Source organism: Narcine bancroftii, chromosome 11 (assembly GCF_036971445.1).
Source record: "Narcine bancroftii isolate sNarBan1 chromosome 11, sNarBan1.hap1, whole genome shotgun sequence".
Lineage (NCBI taxonomy): Eukaryota > Metazoa > Chordata > Chondrichthyes > Torpediniformes > Narcinidae > Narcine > Narcine bancroftii.
Window position 1 is genome coordinate 60747194 of NC_091479.1, and position 24770 is coordinate 60771963.

Below are 24770 nucleotides of genomic sequence, written 5' to 3' on the forward strand. Positions count from 1 at the left end.
ATGCCATCAGCTTCAATGTCATTATGGAAAGAGAGAAATCAGGGCCAAGGATTGAGGTTTTTGATTGGGGAAAAGCTAGATTTGAGGAGATGCGAAAGGACTTGCAGGGTGTGCATTGGGACAATTTGTTTTATGGGCAGGATGTAGTAGAGAGATGGAAGTCTTTTAAAGATCAGATTTTGAGAGTGCAAAAGCTTTATGTTCCTGTTAGGTTAAAAGGAGGGGCAAAAGGTTTGAGAGAGCCGTGGTTTTCAAGGAATATTGGAAACTTGGTTCGAAGAAAAAGGGAGGCGTACATTAGATATAAGAAGCATGGAGTTAAGGAGATGTTTGAAAGATACATTGAATGTAAGAGGAATCTTAAGAGAGGAATTAGGAAAGCTAAAAGAAGGTACGAGAAAACTATGGCAAGCAGGGTGAAAACTAATCCAAAAGAGTTCTACAAATATGTTAATGGTAAGAGGAAAGCTAGAGACAAAATTGGTCCCTTAGAAAATCAGAGTGGAAAACTGTGTGTGGAACCTAGAGAAATGGGGGAGATATTGAACAGTTTCTTTTCTTCGGTATTCACTAAGGAGAAGGATATTGGGAGATGTGGGATAAAAAAAGCAAATTGGGTAAATATGGGGAATATAGAGATTACAAAAGGTGTAGTTTTAAGGCTTTTGAAGAATATAAAGGTGGATAAGTCTCCGGGACCAGACGGGATCTTCCCCAGGACATTGAGAGAAGTGAAGGAGGAAATAGCAGAGGCTCTGGCGGTAATTTTTCAAATGTCATTAGATATGGGGATAGTGCCGGAGGATTGGCGCATTGCGCATGTGGTTCCGTTGTTTAAAAAGGGTTCAAGGAGGAAGCCTGGCAACTATCGGCCTGTAAGTTTGACGTCTGTGGTAGGTAAATTAATGGAGAAAATTCTTAGAGATAGTACTTATAAACATCTGGATAGACAGGGTCTGATCAGGAGCACTCAACATGGATTTGTGGGAGGAAGGTCATGTTTGACCAATCTGATTGAATTTCTTGAAGAGGTGACTAGGAATGTGGATGAGGGTAGCGCAGTGGATGTTGTCTATATGGACTTCAGTAAGGCCTTCGATAAGGTACCACATGGAAGGTTAGTTAGGAAGGTGCAGTCTTTAGGTATAAATTTTAAGATAGTCAAATGGATTGAACATTGGCTGAAAGGGAGAGGCCAGAGAGTGGTAGTGGATAATTGTCTGTCAAGTTGGAGGCCGGTGACCAGTGGTGTGCCTCAAGGATCTGTATTGGGCCCATTGTTGTTCGTTATATACATTAATGATCTAGATGATGGGGTGGTGAATTGGATTAGTAAATATGCAGACGATACTAAGATAGGTGGAATAGTGGATAATGAAGAAGGTTTTCAAGGATTGCAGAGGGATTTGGGCTGCTTAGAAAAGTGGGCTGAAAAATGGCAGATGGAATTTAATGCTGATAAGTGTGAGGTGCTTCATTTTGGTAAGAAGAATCAGAATAGGACATATGTGGTAAATGGGAGAGTATTGAGGAATACAGAAGAGCAGAAAGATTTAGGAGTGACGGTACATCGTTCCCTGAAGGTAGAAACTCACGTGAATAGGGTGGTGAAGAAGGCTTTTAGTATGCTGGCCTTTATCAATCATTGCATGGAATATAGGAGTTGGGAGGTGATGTTGAGATTGTATAAGACGTTGGTGCGGCCTAATTTGGAGTTCTGTGTGCAGTTCTGGTCGCCTAATATAAACAGAGTGGAGAGAGTGCAGAGAAGGTTTACCAGAATGTTGCCTGGGTTTAAGCATCTGGAGTATGGGGAGAGATTGGACAGATTGGGTCTTTATTCTTTGGAGCGTAGAAGGTTGAGAGGGGATTTGATAGAAGTATTTAAGATTATGAAAGGGATAGACAGAATGGATGTGGATAGACTATTTCCGTTAAGAGGAGGAAGGTTTAAAACAAGAGGACATGAGTTAAGAATTAAGGGGCAGAGGTTTAGAGGTAACATGAGGGGGAACTTCTTTACTCAGAGAGTGGTAGCTGTGTGGAATGATCTTCCGGGAGAAATAGTGGCGGCGGAGTCAATTGTATTATTTAAGAAAAGGTTGGACAGGTATATGGATGAGAGGAAGATGGAGGGTTATGGGCATTGTGCAGGGAGGTGGGATTAGAAAGGGGTGTTTGGTTCGGTGCGGACTAGAAGGGCCTAATGGCCTGTTTCCGTGCTGTAATTGTTATGTTATGTTATGTTATGTATCCCATCCAGAAGTGCCTTTGCATACAGAGCAGCACAAGGACTATGAGTAACCTTGAGTGTTGCCACAGGTGCTGCGATCATGCTGTGTTTTGTCCCCTTGATGTCATCTCCCAAATAGCTGGGCATATTTATTAATGTGTGTAACATGCACACCATCCTGAAGGAAGGCGTTTCATTTGGACCTATGGACATGGTTCGCCATGATCTATTTCCTCCGTCATGAATGTGTTCTTTGCACAACTCCGGGAAATCCCCAAACTCATGTGGCTTTCCTCTGAATAGTAGTTTTCCTTCAACATCATTTTTTTTTGCCCTTCTGTGAAAGAGATTCCTTTGCTCTTTTATCAAACAGGGACATGATAATGTTGCCCAAATGGTAACAATTCTGACAGACAAAGGTGATCAATGAGGCATTTAACAGCGCTTGTCAGATGCAACATCATGCAAACTGTCACATAATCTGGCTTGCTAATGTTCTTAATCCTTTTTCTGTGATAATTTCTTTTTAAGGCTTCACATTGTTGTTCAGGATCTCCCTCTGCCACGGCCAAGCTCCCCCCTCCTGCAAAACAACTCCTGATCGAGATTCACTCCAATGTCTTCAGAAGATCAGCAGTGCTGAGTGACTGCTGCACTGTGAAAAGGACACATCTTTCAGGCATGGTGGTTGACCAAGGCTCCATCTGGAGTCTCAAATACGGCAAACTTCTACCAACTCACCTCAAGTGGCTTTCTGCATTTATTAAACAATTTTACACAGAAGGAGCTGTTAGTGAAAATAAGGAAAGGTACTGTTTTTTGGAAATAGAATGTCATTAATTTTTTACATTTTAAATTTAGATATACAGCACGCTAGCAGGCCATTTCGGCCCACGAGTCTGTGCCATCCAATTAAACCCCTGGTACGTTTTTAATGGTGGGAGGAAGACCGGGAAAACCCACACAGACATGGGGAAAACGTGCAAACTCCTTACAAACAGCACGGGATTCAACACCCCATCTGGGTCCCGATCGCTGGCACTGTAAAGGTGTTGCACTAGCCACTATACCAACTGTGCCGCCCAACAAGAAAGACTGCAAAGAAAATTCTTGAGGACTTTATGATAGGCCACTGCCAGGCCGTGTTGTGCTCGTCATCATGGAGGGCTCCTAAACTCTTACTTGTTATCCAGCATACTGGAGATTATGGATTCAACCACCCACCCTCCGCCAATCCTCCATCTTCCCACCAAAACCTCCAGCCAAATTGGATGTAAAAAATCAAATAGTTTGGTTGTGGGAAGGTGGAGGTTACGCAGCATCCAGAAGAAGAGAAGGGTAACTAACATTTTGGGCCTGGGCTCTTTGCCCAGGTACAACCAAAAAGTAGACAGGCAGCTGAGTGAAATGGTGCGAGGAGGAGAGGGAGAAAGGGGCAGGGGTAAAAGCACAGGCTAACAGGTCAGTCATTGGCCTCATGCCTAGGACCTCTCTCTCTCTTCCTCTGTTCTCCCTACCCTGTTCTACCACCCCTTCCCCCTCACCTGCCCATTTATAACCTGGGCTCTTCAAATCCCCAGCACAATCCCCTGCCAATATTCCTCCCTCATATGGTTCCATTTCTCACCTGCTATTCTGACTCTTTGCCCTCCCCTCCCACCCCACTCCATATGTCCATCATTCTTATTTCATCTGGTCCCACCAATCACCTATCAGCCGCTATCTCCTGACTCCACTTCCTCTCATTTTACCCTGTTGTCTCCCCTTCCTAATCTCAATCAGGCTGCAGGGTTCTCCACGTCTGTGCTTGGTGGAGAAGGCACAGGCCGAACAGGTCAGCATGGGAATGGGAAGGGAAATCAGGTGTGAGCGGCAGCTCAAGATACATGTTATGAATGGAGTGAAGGTGCTGATATTCCTGTGCTTGGTCTTGAGGCTTCACCTGCACTGAAAGCCCCAGCCATACGAACAGTGGACATCCAAAGAACACCACGGCAGGAAGGCAGGAGAGTTGGGATCCGGCCGATGCTGCTGACAACCAGCTAAACTACCTGCAGCACCACTCCCCTGCCTAAAGATAAAGGCTGGGCTTTAACCTCCATGTTCTTGCACAAGCTCCACATTCCTTGATTCTCTGAATAACTGAAGGCTCATTGATTTCTCCCCTGAATGTTCTCAAGGATAAACCTCCACAAATATTTGGACAGAGAATTTCAAAAATCTATTGCATTTAGCAGGTTTTTATCTCTGTCTTGATGATTATGATGATGATATGTTAATGATGATTATGATGAGGATGACGATGTGTTATTGATTATGATACGATGATAATGATATGTTAATGATGATTATGATATGATGATCATTTGTTAATGATGATTGTGATATAATGATGACGATATGTTAATGATGATTATATGATAATGATGATATGTTAATGATGATTATGATATAATGATGACAATATGTTAATGATGATTATGATACGATGATGACGATTATGACATGATGATAGATGATGATGATCACTCATTTTATTGTCATTGCACCAGTAAATCAGCCAATGAAATACAACCATCGTACAGCATCAACTGGAAGTTAAAATTGTGCAATAAAACATGTACAATTAAAGCAAACAACACTATTCTACAACGTACTGTTAAAAAGTGCTGATTTTAAAATGTGAGTGCAGTATCTCTCAACGTCGTGATTAGTCGCAGCTTTGTAAAAACGGCTCTTCTTGAACCTACTGCGTCTTCCCTATGACAGAAGAGTAAAGAGTCTGTGATTTGGGTGCATTGCATCTTTGGTGGTTTCTCACCCCGCCCAGTCATTTTTCCCTACTGATGTTTTCGATGGTAGGCAATTGGATGTCAAAAATCCATTGGGCAGGTTTCACTACCAGCTGGAGTGCCTCATGCATGGGCCAAAAATGTGTGAAGAATTTACTTACCTTGTTAGGTCAGTGTCCCGTCGGTCCCTACATGGTCGTTGGAGGCATCCTGAGTTGGTTTTTACTTTGCGCAGCCATCTTGGTTATGCCATGTGTGGTTTCAGGAACATGTTTGGTGCACTCTAGGTTGGAGGGCTGGTTGGAGCATGCATGGTGGGGCAGCACACAAATCTGGAGTTTTAGATAGAATATTAAACATGGTGCCATAACTTTAGTTGACCATTAGCACTAATGTTACTCTGTATTCATGGATGTTATTTATGAATATTTCATTTCAGCATTAAAGAAGACTATTTCAAGTTTATGTGTTGGAATCTAGACTTGTATAGGAACTAATTGAAAGCACGTCATTAGTAAGTATCTCACTTAGCCTTCAGCCGACTATTTATTGTATCAAAGTCGCTGTACCTTGTTATGCTGTGCAATACAATTCCCATACCGCACCAAAATACCGTATGTCAACTCGCTCTCAATCGCTCTCAATTGTCCAACAGAATCCTGGGGCAGAGGTGGATCTTCCTCAGGTTCTTCAAAAAATAAAGAATAATCAGAATTGAAGAATTCAAGGAGCATGAGATCTTCAGAGATATGGATGCCAAGGAATTTGAAGCTCCATCACCACTTCATTGATGTAAATCAGGATGTGAGTGTGGCTTGTCTCTATTTTGAGGTTGCGATCCCACCACCAGATCAAGCTTCATGAGAATTTTCAATGAGATCACGTCTCATTTTTCTAACTGAATAACATCTTCCCTCATCTGGTGAGCCTTTGCTGGATTTCCTGTATCAACAATCTTTCCTTCCCCCAGGAGGAAGACCAGATTAGTGCGCAACATTCCAGGGCCAAACACCTCTCCTGTGGCTCTCAAGTCTTGCAATAAACACCAACATACCATGTGCCTTTCTTGCTCTTTGTGGAACTGCATATTAACTGCCTGTGCTGGAGAAACCCAGCAGGTCACTCAGCATCTATGAGAAGTAAAAGGCTGTCAACATTTCAGCCCTGAGACCTTCTTTAGGAGTCAAAAATCAGACAGATGTCTGAATAAACAGGTGGGGGTGGGGGAGCAGTGGAAGGAGGGTAACAGGTAAGTGATAATAGGTGGATGCCTGCAAGAGAGTAGAAGAAGAAGAAGAAGCGGAGAAGTGATTGGGGCAGAGGACACAGGGTGAAGGTTGGGAGGAGGATTATCAGCTGCCTTTTACTTCAAGATTCAATGTATTATCATTGTAATAAAACAGGGTCATATTACATGAAATTGCTTTTACCTGCTATAAGGCAGACAGATTCACCATCGGCAGAAATTGCCTAAAGTGCCTCTCTCAGTTCGAGAAAGAGAAGCAAAGGAGAGTTCCCCCAGAGCCACCGCGTGTCAGTAGATTTCCCTCCAGTGCTTCCGCAGCCTCCTCAGCCGCACAGAGTCCAGTCCAAACCATTTGCAACCCGAAGTTCAGATCTGAACCTCCGACAGGGTCAGGAACATTCGGCACCCTCTCGCATCCCGGTTCTGATACCTGGTACCCCTTTAGCCAGTTTCAAGCCAATCTCCAGCAGCTTGGCATGATTCTCCCAACAGCCGTCTCCAGCAGCCTGTTGCATCCATGGGTCTTTCAGCCACAGACCCCCTTAACGGGTCCATCGCCGTGGTCACCATGCCATGAGTCATCTCCTCTGCTTCTCCTTCTCAGTTGGGGGGGGTGGCCTCCCCATTTTCTGGTGCAGTGCACCAGTCCTCCACTCCCCTGGAGTCTACAACCCCTTGTGCCTGCTGTCGATTAGATCTTGGGTGCATACTCCTCAGTTGCGGGATTTTAAATGAAACTAGTGTCGCCTCCTTTAAACCACAGGTTCAAAGCCTGTGCGAAGCTGACAGCAGTTGACTGGAGGATTGGACCCCGCGGGAGCACTGTATCTCTGCTCCTTGCTCCCCGTGGGTCCTCACCAGTGTTGCCATTTACAATTCGTGTGGATATTGCCACTTCCTGTAGATGTTGCATGACCTACTTAGTTTCTCTAGCACTTCTGTGCGCTGTTCTAGACTCCAGCATCCGCAGACTCTCTTGTTTACCTCAATTAATGGTCTGCGATTTGTATATGCAACTGAGCCTGTACACACCAATACCTTTCAATCTTTCACTACTGAAATGTCCACCATGTTTTTAACTTTTTCAACAATGTGGATGTCCTAACAATATGCCACGACCTTGCCCATTCACTTGTCAATATCCGCTGTGAATCCTCCTCACAGCCACCTAGCTTTGTATCCTTGGCACACTTGAATATACTACATTCTGTGATGTAGGTTGCGAAGAGCTAGACTCCCAGCTCTCTGTTAGTCATTGTTTCCCAACTCTTCATCCCTATATTAGACCAATTTCTTCTTGCTCATATTTTTATCAATAAACTTTCATATGGCATTTTATTGAAGGCCTTTTGAAAGTCCAAGTGGGTAGAACTCTCCTGTCTCTCTTCAATTAGATGAGCTTCTAATCCTGGATCAGAGCCAATTCTTGCTTGTTCAAGACATCCATCACTTCTCTTTCATTTTCACAGAGGTATCTCCAAAACAACAGACAAAAGCAATCAGTGGATTGCAACTAAATATTTTGTAAAGAAAAAACTTGCTTTAAAAGGAGTCAGAAGTTTTGACTTCTAAGAAGTAAATAGTTAAGATAGTATATAGTAAATGTCACGTTGGGAATAGTATCAGGTTTGGTGGGTTCACAGAGAGACGAGTCTGGGCTTAAGTGTTGCAATCACAAGCAATATTAATTAACACACAGGAGACAAACAGGGGAAAACGTTAAATGGTACTCAATTACTATTTCACTTAAGCAATGATATAGACATTCACCTCTGACCTATGTTGGACTCCAACAACAGTGAACCTATATTCGACATGCTCATGCACTTGAGTACACACTACAAACAGGGACTCTTACGCACACCCGGTTCCCTGTACCAACAGGGGTGCGTCTCTGCAAGTATTGATCTATTGTAATACTACAGTACATCTTCATTGTAGTGCACACCTTACCCATGACACTTCCAGCGATGTCTACAGTAGTGACCTGCCGTGGAGCGATGTCCGGGGCTTACACCACAAGTTAGAGAGAAAGAATGTGCTGGCCATTGATGTTATATACAGTGCTAATTTGTGTTTCTAGCCAATAATGACCCAAGGTGATTTAAATTAGCCAATGGTAAGGTGCATTCTAATGGGTGGCCGGAGTCCAACCTTGAATGACAGGTGATGTGACTTCCGAATAAGTTTCAGACGGGGAGGACATTTGACCACCCACAATCCACACATTGCAGACAGGCAGAGAGGCCATGTTTCCTCCACACACAATAGATGAACATTTCTCAAATGTTCTCATTTTCAGAACTGAACTGACCTGCTGTGAGTTTGCAGGTGCTATTTTTGATTTCTTTGTTTTATTGCATTCATTTTCCATTCTATCCACTCCTCTCAGAATTGGTGGCAATTAATATGAATTTGCAGGCAACATTGAGAAGGGCCAGAAGAGATTTAGTTTACATAGAACATTATAACACAATGCAGGCCCTTTGGCCCATGATATTGTGCCAACTGAAATAAATTCACGTTGAGGTTCAAGTTCAATTTTATTGTCATCTGATTGTACATATACCTGTAAACCTGAAGCAACAGTGTATCTCTGGACTAGAGTGAACACAAACAGACACAAATAACATTCTACATACAAATTACATATATGCATAGCAATCCAAAATAAATTACTCCACAATCCAAACCTTTCCTGCCTCACACCCATTTCCTGTGATTTTTCTAACATCCCTGTGCCTAAGAGTCTTTAAAATGTCCCAATTGTACCAGCCTCCACCACCACCAATGCATTCCAGAGACCCACTACTTTCTGTGCAATAATGTTACCTCTGACATCTCCCCTAAACTTTCCTCCCCTCATCATCTACCGATGTCTTCTGATGTTTGCTACCAGAGTCCTGCTGCCTGTCCACCCTTTTTATGCCTCTCATAATCTTGTAGACTTCTATTGTCACTTCTCAACCTTCTTTGCTCCAAATAGAAAAGCCTTTTTTTCATCAGACACATTCCCCAATCCAGGCAACATCCTAGTAAATCTCCTCCGCACCCTCTCTAAAGCTTCCACATCCTCCTTCTAATGAGGTGACCAGATTTGAACACAATATTTCAAGTATAATTTGACATCATGGGTCTAAAAAGCCTGTTGTGTCTTTGAAATGTTCTGTGTCCATTTAACTCAGCCCCATGGCTAGATGGAGAAGCACATGTCTGAAGGTGCCACACGTCAAAGGTGGTTGGGGGAATCAGTGTGTCTGTGGGGGTACATTGCAAGCCAGCCCAGGGTATATAACAAACACTGTTGCCCCTAAGCTAGTTTAGTGATTAATACCACCTGGGTTCAAATCAGACCTGTCTGTAAGTAGTTTGTACATTCTTCCCATGACCTGTGTGGGTTTTCTTCAGGTGCTCAGGTTTCCTTTAATATTTAAATTTTAATTAAATGTTACACTTTTAAATGTTAAATTCAGGTGTACAGCATGGTAACAGGCCCTTTCAGCCCACAAGCCCGTAATGCCCAATTACACCCGACTACAACTCCCGGTACATTTTGAACTGTCGGAGGAAATCAGGGCCCCCAGGAGAAACCCACACAGACGAGGGGAAAGTGTACAACTCCTTACAGACAGCGCCAGTTTCAAACCCCGGACTCGATCACTGGCGGTTGGCTCCGTATCAGCCTTGAGGTAATGGCTATGCAATCCGTGCTACCCTAAATAACCATTTCCTTCCACCCTCCAGAAAGTTTGGGGGTGGGGAAGTTAATTGGGGGCAATTAGGCAGCACAGCTTCATGGGCCGGAAGGACCTTCTACTGGCTGTATCATTTTAAAAAAATTAAAAATTTGGACAATGGAGGCATTGGCCAGCTTCCTGTCTCATCAATGAGATGTCTGTAGATCTGTAGATCATTACAAGAACTTGGGAACTAGGATCAGGAATCAGCTCCCATCAAGCTTGCTGTCATTCAATAAGGTGGTTTGGCCATGGAGTCAGCTCCACCTCCCCTGTCTTTTCTCCATAATCCCCAATTCTATACTCTGCAGAAACTCAGTTTTCAATATATCTTGTGAGGCAGCCCAAGGAAGCAGTAGAAGTGGTGAAAACTGGTACAATGGGGATATTTAAAAGACTCTTTTAAGCACATGGATGCAAGGAAAATGAAGGATTTAGGTAGGCAAGGTTGAGATTGTTGAGTAGTGCCCTGGGCCACAGGGCATGCACTGTGCTGCAATGTTCTATCGATGTAAGAGTTCTGCAGATTCACAACTCTCTGGGAAAAGTAGTTCCTCCTTATTTCTATTATTGATTTTGGCATAAAATCAACTGAAACCAGAAAGACGTCAGCTTCATCTCAGCCCTTCCATCAATTTACTGTCGGTGATGTTAGCTGCTCGATCAGCCAGTTTTGTTCGAGGTGAGTGTGGGGTAATTAAACTGCCTAAATGATCATGTGAGTGTCATAATTTCTCTCGCATTATTGTCAGAAGGTTAAAGGTCCAGTGAAAGACAAGGTGGGCTTGTGCAATTTAATCAGCTTTTAGAATCTAGAAACGAGAATAATGCCGTACAGTACAGGCCCTTCAGCCCTCAAAGCTGTGCCGACTTGTATATTTCTTCCTAAAAAAAGTAGTAATCCCTCCATGCCCCGTAACCCTCTATCTTTCTTTCATCCATGTGCCTGTTTAAGACTCCCTGAAATGCCCCCAACATTTCAGCCTCCACCACCATCCCCGACAAGGCACTCCCTCAACTCTCTGTGTAAAAAACTTACCCCTATGTCTCCCCTAAACTTCCCTCCCCTTCACTTTGTACACCCATCCTCTGGTGTTAGCTGATTCTGCCCTGGGAAACAGGTGCTGGGTGTCCACGCCATTTATGCTGCTCATAATCTCAGAGACTTCTGACTGGATCATGTCCATGCGACTCCCCCTTCAAAACAAGCGTCGCATCACCCTCATCAGTGTCTATGCTCCAACCCTCCAGGCGGAACCAGCAGAAAAGGACAAGTTCTACACTGATCTGCGCAACCTCATTCAATGCACCCCTACAGCCGACAAGGTTGTCATCCTTGGCGACTTCAATGCTCGTGTTGGCAAAGACTCAGAAACCTGGCCAGGAATCCTGGGCAAGCATGGTGTCGACAAGTGCAACGACAACGGGTGCCTCCTGTTGGAGCTCTGCGCAGAACAGCGGCTTGTCATTACAAACACCCTTATTCAGCAGAGGGACAGCCTGAAGACTACCTGGATGCATCCCCGATCCAAACACTGGCACCTCCTGGACTACGTCCTGGTACGAGAAAGAGACAAACGAGATGAGCTCCACACCAGGGTCATGCCCAGCATGGAATGCCACACTGACCACCGGCTGGTTCGCTGCAAGCTCAACCTTCACTTCAAGCCAAAGTCCAGGAACAGTAAAGCCCCCAGAAAGAGGTTCAATGTTGGAAACTTGCAGACAGACGAAGTGAGAGGAAACTTCCTGGCAAACCTCAAAGCTCGAGGATGCAATCCACCTCACGGACTCGTCCCCTGAAACCCTCTGGGATCAGCTGAAGACTGCCATACTGCAATCCATTGAAGAGGTACTGGGCTTCTCCTCCAGGGAAAACAAGGACTGGTTTGACGAAAACAACCAGGAAATCCAGGAGCTGCTGGCAAAGAAGCGAGCTGCCCACCAGGCTCACCTTGCAAAGCCGTCCTGGCCAGAGAAGAAATGAGCCTTCCGTCGCGCATGCAGCCATCTTCAGCGCAAACTCCGGGAGATCCAAAATGAGTGGTGGACTAGCCTCGCCAAACGAACCCAGCTGAGTGCGGACATTGGCGACTTCAGCGGTTTTTAAGAGGCTCTAAAGGCTGTGTATGGCCCCTCACCCCAAGTCCAAAGCCCACTGCGCAGCTCAAATGGCAAAGTCCTCCTCAGCGACAAGATCTCCATCCTCAACCGATGGTCAGAACACTTCCAATCTCTTTTCAGTGCCAACCGCTCAGTCCAAGATTCCGCCCTGCTCCAGCTCCCTCAACAGCCCTTAAGGCTAGAGCTGGATGAGGTCCTCACCCGGGAAGAGACATACAAGGCAACTGAACAACTGAAAAGTGGCAAAGCAGCAGGTATGGATGGAATCCCCCCAGAGGTCTGGAAGGCTGGCGGCAAAATTCTGCATGCCAAACTGCATGAGTTTTTCAAGCTCTGCTGGGACCAAGGAAATCTGCCTCAGGACCTTCGTGATGCCATCATCATCACCCTGTACAAAAAGAAAGGTGAGAAATCAAACTGCTCAAACTATAGGGGAATCACGCTGCTCTCCATTGCAAGCAAAATCTTCGCTAGGATTCTCTAAATAGAATAATACCTAGTGTCGCCGAAAATGTTCTCCCAGAATCACAGTGCGGCTTTTGCGCAAACAGAGGAACTACCGACATGGTCTTTGCCCTCAGTCAGCTCCAAGAAAAGTGCAGAGAACAAAACAAAGGACTCTACATCACCTTTGTTGACCTCACCAAAGCCTTCGACACCGTGAGTAGGAAAGGGCTTTGGCAAATACTAGAGCGCCTCGGATGCCCCCCAAAGTTCCTCAACATGGTTATCCAACTGCACGAAAACCAACAAGGTCGGGTCAGATACAGCAATGAGCACTTTGAACCCTTCTCCATTAACAATGGCATGAAGCAAGGCTGCGTTCTCGCACCAACCCTCTTTTCAATCTTCTTCAGAATGATGCTGAAACAAGCCATGAAAGACCTCAACGATGAAGATGCTGTTTACATCCAGTACCGCACGGATGGCAGTCTCTTCAATCTGAGGCGCCTGCAAGCTCACACCAAGACACAAGAGCAACTTGTCCGTGAACTACTCTTTGCAGACGATGCCGCTTTAGTTGCCCATTCAGAGCCAGCTCTTCAGCGCTTGATGTCCTGTTTTGCAGAAACTGCCAAAATGTTTAGTCTGGAAGTCAGCCTGAAGAAAACTGAGGTCCTCCATCAGCCATCTCCCCACCATGACTACCAGGAACCACATCTCCATCGGGCACACAAAACTCAAAACGGTCAACCAGTTTACCTATCTTGGCTGCACCATTTCATCGGATGCAAGGATCGACAACGAGATAGACAACAGACTCGCCAAGGCAAATAGCGCCTTTGGAAGACTACACAAAACAGTCTGGAAAAACAACCAACTGAAAAACCTCACAAAGATTAGCGTATACAGAGCCGTTGTCATACCTACACTCCTTTTCGGCTCCGAATCATGGCTCCTTTACCGGCATCATCTACGGCTCCTAGAACGCTTCCACCAGCGTTGTCTCCACTCCATCCTCAACATTCATTGGGGCGATTTTGTCTCCAACATCGAAGTGCTCGAGATGGCAGAGGCCGACAGCATGGAATCCACGCTGCTGAAGATCAAACTGCGCTGGGTAGGTCATGTCTCCAGAATGGAGGACCATCGCCTTCCCAAGATCATGTTATATGGCGAGTTCTCCACTGGCCACCGAGACAGAGGTGCACCAAAGAAGAGGTACAAGGAGTGCCTAAAGAAATCTCTTGGTGCCTGCCACATTGACCACTGCCACATCACCTCAAACTGTGCATCTTGGCGCCTCACAGTTTGGCGGGCAGCAACCTCCTTTGAAGAAGACTGCAGAGCCCACCTCACTGTCAAAAGACAAAGGAGGAAAAACCCAACACCCAACCGCAACCAAACAAATTTCCCTTGCAACCACTGCAACCGTGTCTGCCTGTCCCGCATCGGACTTGTCAGCCACAAACGAGCCTGCAGCTGATGTGGACATTACTCCTCCATAAATCTTCGTCCGCGAAGCCAAGCCAAAGAAGAATCTCAGAGACTTCTATCAAGTCTCCTCTCATCCTTCTAGACTCCAAGAGAAAAGTCCCAGCTCTGCTTACCTTCCCTCATGAGTCTTGTTTTCCAATCCAGGCAACATCCTGGTAAATCTCCTCTGCCCCCTCTCCATCACTTCCACATCCTTCCTATAATGAGGTGACCAGAACTGAACACAATACTCTAAGTGTGGTCTTACCAGAGATTTGTAGAGTTGCAACATGACCTCCCTACTCCTAAACTCTACCCCATTAATGAATTCCAGAATCCCATAGGCAGTCAAGAGGTGCCAGTTAATATTAGGAAAATTGAAATTACCCATAACTACAACCCTGTATTTCCCACACTATTCCAAAATCTGTCCTCAATAACCCAAAGGCTATTTGGGAGCCTATTGACTACTCCCAACTCCCTTCCTATTTCTGATTTCCACCCACACCGACTCAGAGAACATTCCTCTGCAGTGTCCCCACTTTCTATAGCCCTGACCAGTAATGCTACTCCCCCAACTTTACTACTTCCCATCCTATTCCCTTTAAATCACCTAAACCCAGATACCTGTGTCAACCAATCTTGCCCTTCCTCCAGCCAAGTTTCAGTAAACAGCCACAATATCATAGTTCCACATACTGATCCATGCTCTGTTCATGCCCTTTCTTCCTAATACTCCTAACATTGAAATAGACACATTTCCAACCCTCTAAATGGCTACCTTTAAGTTTTTCCCCCTGCCTGTCCCTCCTCACCAACTCAGAATACATAGCTTCATGCTTTTGTTCTTTAACCTAATCTCTGCCCTCACATTCTAATCCCTACCCATCTGCCAAACTAATTTAAACCCTCCCCAACCACTCTACCAAACCTGCCCATCGGGATATTGGTCCCCCTCCAGTTCAGGTGGAGTCCGTCCTTTTTGTTCAGGTCAGACATTCCCCAAAAGAGAACCCAATGATCCACTAATCTGAACCCCTGTCCCCTAGCACCAACTCTTCAGCCATGTATTCATCTACCACAGCTTCCTGTTCCTACCCTCTCTGGTGCATTGTACAGACATTACTACCCCTGAGGTGCTGCTTTTTAACTTCTTTCTTAACTCCCTATATTCCCTCTTCAGGACCTCATCCCCTCCCTTCTCCTATCTATATCATTGATTTCCACGTGGATCATGACATCCGGCTACTCGCACTCCCCCTCCAGAATGATATGAACTCAATCAAAGACATCCCTGACCCTAGCACCTGGGAGGCAACATATCATCCAGCAGCCTTTATTTCATTCACCAAACTTCCTATCTGCTCACCTAATCAACGAGTGCCCAATTACCATAGCTCTCCTCTTTTCCCCCCTTCCCTTCAGAGCCGACGTGCCAGGTTCTGTGCTGGATATGTGACCACCTCAACTTGTGCCTGATAGATCGTATCCCCCAACAGATTCCAAATCAGTATACTTGTTGTTGAGGAGAATGACCACAGGGGTCATCTGCCCTCCCCCTTCCCTCTCCTAACAGTCACCCTGTCTCCTGCCTTTTAGGGGTTACTTGTTTCCCAGAAGCCCCTCTCTATAACTAGCTCTGCCTCCTGAATAATCCTGAATTCATCCAGCTCCAGCTCCAGTTCCCTAACATGGTTTCCCAGGAGCTGCAGCTGGATGCATCTCTTGCAGGTATAGTCATCAGGGACAATTGTGCTGTCCTAGATTTCCCACATCCTGCACTCGTAGCATTTAACTGCCCTAGCTCTCTCCATTAACCCTTCCTACCTTAAAATCAAAGACCTCTTAGAATCAAGCTCATCCTCAGTCTATGTTTGCCGAAGCCTCATGATCCACAGCCTCTTAGTTTCACTCCTGCACAGGTCCATTCCTCCACTGGTCTCTCTCCACTCTGCTTGAACTACCCCTCTAGAACTAAATTGGCCAATGGAAAGATCCAAAAGAACACTTACCGATCCCGCTGCCATTTCATCTTCTTGGAACCTGCTTGCTCTGCCCCTCGCTCGCACTTGTTCCCACGGTCCCTTTAATGACTGCCAGCTTTTTCCATCAGGGCACAATGGCATACAAAACAGTAAAAGCACAGAAATGCTGGAGGAACTTGTCAGCTCTCGCAACATCCATGGTATGAGTAAACAGTAGGCAGGTGCCTGAATTAAAAGAAATGTCAGGAGGACAAGTGCAGACCAACAGACAAAAGGATGTGGACGGGAAGACAGGAGAGAGGAAAGGTGAGAATTGATTGGAGTGGTGGCTCAGTAAATGCAGGGATGGGGAAAGAAGACCGAGGGGAAAGGGAAGAGAGACAGAGCAAGAGGAAAGGAGACATAGGGACAGATGAGTTTGGAGGGGAGAGGGTGGTGGTAAAAGAAACCATAGAAGTCGATCTTACTGCCATCCGTTTGGAGGATGCCCAGACAGAATATAAGGTGTTCTTCCAAGGTGGCCTTGGTTTTGCAGAGAATTAGACTATGGAATGACATGTCGGCTAGGGAATGAGGTGGAGAATTGAAAAGGGTAGTGTAATGGACCATGGAGTAACATTTTGGATTTTGGATTTATTGCCATGAACAAGTCATGAAATTCGATGTTTTGCAGCAGCGTCACGGGGCAAACATTCACATTATAACCGTCTTACACCATTATCATAAAAAATTAAGTGTCTTTGATTATTCAGGAATCTGACGGCAGTGGGGAAGAAGCTGTCTTTGTGCCGCCGAGGGCTTGTCTTCAGGCTCCTGTATCTGATGGTAGCAGAGTGAAGAGGGTATGGCCTGGGTGGTGGGGGTCTTTGAGGATAGAGACTGCTCTCTTAAGACACCACCTCATGCAGATGTTCTTGATGGAGTGGTCTGGTGCCTGTGATGTCGCAGGACTGTGGACTATCATTATAAAGGATGGATTTCTGCTAAGAACTCTGTGCCACTTGTGGGTTAGTTGAGTGCTGACTCGACAATGCTTGGAACAAAGGGAGAATCCAGCTGTGAAGCAGAGAGCACCAGCTGGAGCGGCAGTCGGAGCTTAATAAAGTGAGGGCTCGTCTGGGATTCAAACAAATTTGGGAGCTTCAAGTGCGATTGATTAGTGATCAATTGCCTGAGTCTGAAACGAGCTTGGTGATTGATGGAATTCCAGTCTAGTCTAGGAAATTCCTTTGGTAAAAAATAACTAAAAGTTAGTGTGTGTGTGAAATCAATAGCAACACATTAGCAGCCATGGATATAGAGGGTATATTTGGCATTACCCTCTATTGAGAATTTGAAAAAGGCTAACAAGCACCAGTTAGTGACTATTGCCAACACCAAGTTGACAATTGTTTCAGTAGAACCACAAATGAAAAAGGTGGAGATAGAGAGGAAAATTGCAAAATACTACATGGAAGCAGGAAAGTTTGAAGAAGTGTTAGAGAAGTTCCCCAAGAGTAAATCTTCTGAGCAAATACAGTTGGAATTAAAGAGATTAGCATTGGAGGCAGCTGAGAGACAAAAGAGATTGGAAATGGAGAGGAGGATATTAGAACTAGAGGCAGAGGAGAAAATTAGACTACACGAGCTGGAAAAGATTAGAGTGGAAAATGATAGGAGAAAAGATGAGCCCTGAAATCAACTTCCTGGTCATGGTGAGGGGTTTATGGCCAATAGGGAAGTTGAGGAAGCTGAGATAGATGCACATTTTCACCATTTTAAGGAAGTGCTGTGATTTTAAAGTGGCCATTAAACTAATGGTCTCTGATGTTACAGAGGATAGTTAAAGGGAAAGCTCAACAGACTTGTTGAATCCCATTGTGGCCAAAGACAAAGTCACTTCTGAAGGGAAATGTTGAACCCCACTCTATCTAACAAAAAGGACTATGTTGGCCCATTGCCCAAAACCAAAGCTGCAAATCACTATATGTGCGCAGTCGCAAGGTTTCTGGAGGTTATTCCTCTGAGGAACATTAAAGAAAAGGCTTTACTACAGTTTTTCACCTTGGTTGGCCTGGCTAGAGAAATTCAGTCAGATCAAGGGAGTAATTTTCAGTCAGGCTTATTCCAACAAATGGTTTATGAATTGAGAGTTAAGCAGATTGAATCTTCTGTGTACCATCCAGAGAGTTAAGGAGCCTTGGAGAGATTCCATTCGTCCCTGAAAAACATGATGAGAACTTATTGTTTTGAGAATGAAAAGAATTAGATGAAGGGGTTCATTTGCTTTTATTTGCAGTGAGGGACTCTGTCCAAGAATCATTTGGTTTTGGTGGCCACTTTAAAATCACAGCACTTTCTTAAAATGCTGAAAATATGCATCTATCTCAGCTTCCTCAACTTCCCTATTCCGAGAGAGGATAATTATATAGACAAGGTGGGGATGGCAAAATTTCTGACTAGTTGAAAGGTTACTGATGTGTTCCTTTAACAGATAGGAGTACAGAGATTTCTGCTTTTGTAACACCTTCTGGGCTCTATGAGTACAAGGTCATGTCCTTTGGAATGACTAATGCTGTGGGACATTTCAAGGATGATTAGTTCTGTAATTCTGGGGTTGAAGCACTGACATTGATGACTTATTTATAAGTAGTGACACGTGGGAAAAGGATATCCTTGAGTTAGAAGAATTGGTTAATTGACTTACAAAAATAAATCTCACAATTTAAGTAAAAGTGAGTTTGGTCATGCATCTACTACTTATCTGGGTATTGCCTTTGGTGCCAGTTGAGACATAGGTTTTGACTCTCTCTGATTTCCCTGCTCCTATTAGTGGAATGATGAGCTACTATTGCAAGTTTTGTAAAAAAAACTTTGCAAATTTTACACTCTCTATAATATAACAAAACTGTTAAAGAAGGGAGAAATATTTATCTGCTCAAAATGTTGACAAGAAGCATTTGCAACATTGAAGGCCATTTTATGTCACCAACCTAAAGATACCATTTTCTTTAGCCGTTGATTGCCAGTGGGTGCAGTGCTGTTACAGAAGAAGACTGATAATAATATTGACCATCCTGTATTCTACTTCTCAAACAAGTTTAATGATCATGAGAAGGATTATTCCATCATAGAGAAAGAATTGTTACCTCGTTTGTTGGCTCTACAACATTTTTATATTTACATTTGTACAGCTCAAAAATTGCTTATGGTGTATACTGATCATAATCCATTGATTATTGTGCAAAATGAAGAATAAGAATAGACACTTGTTAAATTGGAGTTTGATTTTACAAGAGTATGATTGATGATAGTGCACATTAAGGGAAAGGAAAATGTGATTGCTGATTGTCTTTCTAGATGCTAAACTTAATAAATTAAATTAGTTACTGCGTGTATTTGTAGATGAACATAGTGTTTTGCTGTATATTGTGACACCTTAATTAATTTCTAAAATTTTGTTCTTACTGACCAAAATTTTCTTTGTGAGTGGGAGGTTTTATGGACCATGGACTGACCTTTTAGACAATCATTATAAAAGATGGATTTCTGCTAAGAAATCTGTGCAATTTGTGATACAGCTGACTCGCCAATTGCTCAGAACTTTTGTGATCAAAGGGAGAATCCAGCTGTGAAGCAGAGAGTAGCTGTTGGAGCAGCAGAGGGCAGCTGGAGAGCTGTGTAAAATGCATGTGCCTCATAAGTTTGTGCAATGCAACATCCATCATTTCCCTCTCCAATTACAAAATGATGCCCTTTATTATCAGTTAAAGAACTGAACTTAGACATTGAACTTTAAGATTGAATTCTGTTGACTGATTTTTGGACTGACTTTTTAAAGATATTTTATTTATAATTTTTAAATCATATAACATTAATTATAACATATTCATACAAACATTATATAATTGAATAAAAAAACCCTAACCTCCCTCATCCACCCCACTAACACCCTCCGTCCTCCCCCTTCCACCTACAAAGAAAGAAGAAAGGACAAGTAGTTATGGGAGGGTCAATTCTGTTATTTAAGAGGAGGCTAGAAGAGTACATGGATGATAGTATGTTGGAAGGTTATGGGCATAGGAGTGGGTAGGTGGAACTAGTGGAATTTCATGTAAATCGGTGCGGACTAGAAGGGCCAATAGGTCCTGTTTCCATACAGTAAATTGTTAAATGGTTATCATTGCTAAAAACCCAACAATAATCAGATTTTCAGCTGCGGAGACTGAGACATCCACCAGAGTGGACTGAGAGATTAAATTTTCATACCAAGAGTTTTTAAATATGGGCTCAATACTTTTACAGAAAAATTATATTTATCCCTCAAATTATATGTTATCTTTTCTAAATGAATACAGGATTTCATTTCAGCATGCCATCTTTGCATTCCTAAAACCAAATTAGATTTGCAAGTAATAGCCAAACACTTTTTAGAAACTGCCAAAGACAAACATAAAAATCCAATATGGTAAATAGTCAATTTCAATCCTAAATAATTGATTTAATGTCCCCTAATAAAAACAACATTGGATCAAATGATAAATTGACTTTTAATACTCGTTCCAAAAACAAATTAACTTGTATCCAAAACTTGTTTCCAAAAAAAAACTCTTTTTTTTCACAACTTTATTTATTCATTCAACAAGGTTATTACATACAATTTTAAAAAGTACATATTATGAACAATTTTTAAAAATTATATAAAAAAAAGAGAAAAAAAAGAAAGAAGACCCCCCACCCCTCTCAGCCAGCTCTCTTTAGGAGAGCCAAAGATTAAAAAAACTGAAATATATTTACTAAAATCTAATCAAGGTAAATTTAAATGTAAATATTCTGAATGTAAAGACTACTTATTAAGAAAAAAAGAATAATTATCATGTAAAACATACATGATTTTAACCATTACCAAACAAGTTTTCATCTCATTATGCCATCTATTAATATCACTCATATTACCATTTTTCTATGTACTTGCTATACATTTTTTTGCTACAAATAAAACTAAATATACAAAAGCAATCTGAAATTTGTCTAATCCCAAATCTTTCAAAGGTTTCAACTTACCCATCAAAAATATTGTCGGGTCTAGAAGTATTTTGATCTTATACAAATGTTCCAAAAACAATTGAATTGCTTTCCAAAATGATAACAAAACAGCATGAAATAAAGTTCCAACTGAATTACCTCATCTAAAACAAGAGTCTGATTCACTAAAACCATATTTTTAAAACTTTTCAGGTGTTAAATACAATTGATGTAAAAAAAATTGTAATTAACTATTGCATAATGAACATTTATCAATCTCATGACAAATATCTAACCAATCATCCTCGGAAAAAGTAAGATTAATATCCTTTTCCCATTTAATCGTAAATCTATCCCATCCTTTTTTTTCCATACTTTCCTGTAATATTTGGTACATCAATGAAATATATCCCTTTGGTGCAATCACAAGAAAAGATTCAAATTTAGTCAATTTAGGTAAAATCATATCTCTACTAAATATTTGTTTTACTAAGGATGAAAGATGATAATAAATGAATAAAGAAATCTCATTAATACCAAAATCTTCCCTCATTTGATTAAAGGATAAAAATTTACCTTTGTTAAAACAATCCCTCAAGTTTTTTATACCTTTTGATTTCCAATGTAATAAACATTGATTATACATAAAAAAACAAAGAATTTGGAATTGATTTGGAGGATGCACAAAAAAGATTTGTTAAGATAGCCCTAGCCGTAGCAAAAAAATGTATTATGTCAACCTGGAAATTGGAAGATAATTTGAAAATACAACAATGGTATATAGAAATGAATAAATGTATTCCATTAGAAAAAATAACATATAGTTTAAGAAATAATATTGAAATATTCGAACAAGTATGGGAGCCTTACATTAAATACAACAGCGAAAACCTACCGGGGACAAACATTACCTAAGTTGATGGAAGGAGAAGGAAAGAAAAGAATGGACTCAGTAGAATTTCTGGTGTATTTTTGTTGAATGACAACATTGTCTGACTGGTTTAATGCAACCTAGATTGTATACCTAAAATGGATGAGGGGGGGGTGGGGGGGGTGGCTTGTGAGGAGGGAGGAGGGGGAGAAAAAGTCACTGTATATGTGTGAAAAAGAAAAAGTGTATATCATGGCTAATGTGATTTATGGTGTGAAAAATAAAAAATTTAAAAAAAAAGAAAAAGGAATAAGTTGATTATTATATGTGTTAAAGTCAATAGTTTACCCTTAGAACCTATTGTTCTATTTTTCCTCATCCAAAGAAAAAATACCTATCTCTTGTCCACATTGAAAACACAGATCTTAAGAAATTAATTAAAACTTCTTTAATTTCTGAGGGGTTAAATACAATTGATAAAAAGTTATATTGTACTAATCTATATCTTATATTTCTAACCTTAGTCATATTATCCTTAAATAAATTTCTCCAAACATTTTTATCTATCTTTCTATTTAAGTCAAGTTCTCATTTCATTCTTGATTTATGAACATTCAATTTAAGCATTTTATTTATACATCTCAGAAATAAACTTACTTGTTTCTTCCTTGGTAAGCAATAATACTAAGCAATGTAGGTTGTCTAGGTAATTTTAAACTGTAACCTAATTTTTCCAAATAAAAGTTTTAATTGCAAAAAAAGTATTACTGGGAACTTGAAATTTCTCTTTCATTCAATTAAAAGTTAAAAACTTCCCTGCTTCAAAACAATCTTCAACACTTTTAATCCCCAATCGATTCCATATCTTTAAAAGTTAATTATTTACAGTAAAAGGAAAAGTTTATTTTAATGTAAAGGCATTTTCACCAAAATCTTTCCCTTTCCACCTATCTCATAATCAATTTTATTCCATATTTCAATTAAATGTTTCGGAATTGGTGGATCAATTACCAATTAACAATTTTGAATTCTATTTATAAATAAATTCAGACATAGACTTCTCATCAATTTTATTTAACTCTATATTCATCCAAATAGAAGATTTATTTAAATCAAACATTACATTAATAAATTTCAACTGTGTAGCCTTGTAATAATTCTGAAAATGTGGAAGTTGTAAGCCACCTAATTCAAATTTCCAAGATAATTTCTCCGAAGATACCCTATTCATTTTCCCCTTCCATAAAAAAATTCCTTACAATTAAGTTAAGATCTTTAGAAAATTTTGGGGGTTATCAACAAGGAATAGATTGAAAAAGATATTGGATCCTTGGAAAAGCATTAATTTTAATACAATTCACTCTGCCTATTAAGGTAATAGGTAAATCATTCCATCGATTTAAATCATCTTTAATTTTATTAAATAATGGAACATAATTTAACATACAAATATCAAACAGATAAGAATAAAATGAATACTCTCTCTCTTTAGGGTTCAATTTCTTCCAAATATCTACCAAATTTAACTCTTCCATTAATATCAATATTCATTTAGCCATTTTCATTTTCAATAAAGATTTTGTGGATTTATCTAAAATTGGGTCCAAACAGCAAATGAAGTCTCCACCAATTATTATATTTCCATGTACTTGTGCCAAATTAAGAAAAACATCTTGAAAAAAATTTTCATCATATTAGGAGCATACACATTCATAGAAATCCAAGATTCTGAATAAATTTTACAATTTACCAACACAAATCTATCAATGACAGTTAATGGTATTTTAAATGGCAATTTTTTATTAATTAAAATAGCCACTCCTCATGCTTTAGAATTAAAAGATGAAGCTATAACTTGGCCAGCCCATTCCCTCTAACTTTTGATGTTCTTTCTCTGTTAAATGAGTTTCCTACTTTCAACTTCTTAATATGAGCTAAAACTCCCTTCCTTTTAATGGAATTATTGAGCCCATTTACATTAAATGTTACATAATTCAAACCTTGTGTTACCATACCTTAATTTAAAAAATACTTAACTCTCCTCTCAACCCCAGGTCATCCCAGCTCCATGGACAACTTTCAAAGCATACCAGTGATAGAAAGTAAGAAACCCCAAAAGTAAAAAAGTAATAAAAATATTTTTTTAAATTTTTTTAAAACCCCAAAGCACCAATTAGGTTAGCTCTAACTCCCTTAATAACAAGAAGTGGGCCTCGTCACTAGTGGCACGAGGCCCTGGAAGAGGAAAGCGGAAAAAGGAGAATCTGCCTCCCCCAGACAGAATATCACAATTTAATTTCAATCAGTCAATATGACAAGCTTCTTTAAGGTCTCTATTAACTTGATCATCATTGATTTCAACTTGAACCTCCATCAACTGTCTTCCAGGTGAAATCACAACTTTTAATTTTCCTTGATCCCCTTCGATTTGTTGAGATACATAAGATTGCCTTTCATTCTGCTTAATATTAGGTAAAGAATTTGCAAATTCCAAACTTCAGACTCATTATCAAAAATTTGAGCTAGATATTGTCCATAAAAAACTTCAAGAACTACCGGGTATCGAAAAGCAAATTTATATCCCTTCTCCCACAAAATGGACTTTGCTGGATTGAATTCTTTTATTCTTTTGACAATTTCATTAATCAGATCCACATAGAAGATTATTATTATTCTGGATCATTAAAGTTGTTCCCTGGCTTTTTGAACTGCCATTTTTAAAATCATTTCCCTATCTTGGTAATGTAGACATTTAATCAAAATAGAGTATGGCGGTTGTTCCAGATACTTTTATTTTCTTTAAAGGTCTACATGCTCTATCAAGTTTCAGACCATTTGGAAAATTCTCTTGTCCCAAAATT

The 24770-nt window shown here is 41.3% G+C and overlaps 3 long non-coding RNA genes across 3 annotated transcripts; 1 reads left to right on the forward strand and 2 right to left on the reverse strand.

The window, feature by feature from the left end:
- Window positions 1–2659: 2659 nt before the first annotated feature.
- Window positions 2660–4462, reverse strand: LOC138745486 (uncharacterized). Its single transcript, XR_011346305.1, has 3 exons — window positions 4176–4462; window positions 2975–3020; window positions 2660–2888 (listed from the first exon to the last, which is right to left on the reverse strand). It is a non-coding gene; the product is annotated as an uncharacterized lncRNA (long non-coding RNA).
- Window positions 4463–4766: 304 nt separating this feature from the next.
- On the forward strand, window positions 4767–6085 carry LOC138745488 (uncharacterized). The gene is made up of 3 exons (XR_011346306.1): window positions 4767–4915; window positions 5465–5539; window positions 5681–6085. It is a non-coding gene; the product is annotated as an uncharacterized lncRNA (long non-coding RNA).
- A 12050-nt stretch (window positions 6086–18135) lies between these two features.
- LOC138745489 (uncharacterized) lies at window positions 18136–19098 on the reverse strand. Its single transcript, XR_011346307.1, has 2 exons — window positions 19007–19098; window positions 18136–18234 (listed from the first exon to the last, which is right to left on the reverse strand). It is a non-coding gene; the product is annotated as an uncharacterized lncRNA (long non-coding RNA).
- Window positions 19099–24770: the final 5672 nt, after the last annotated feature.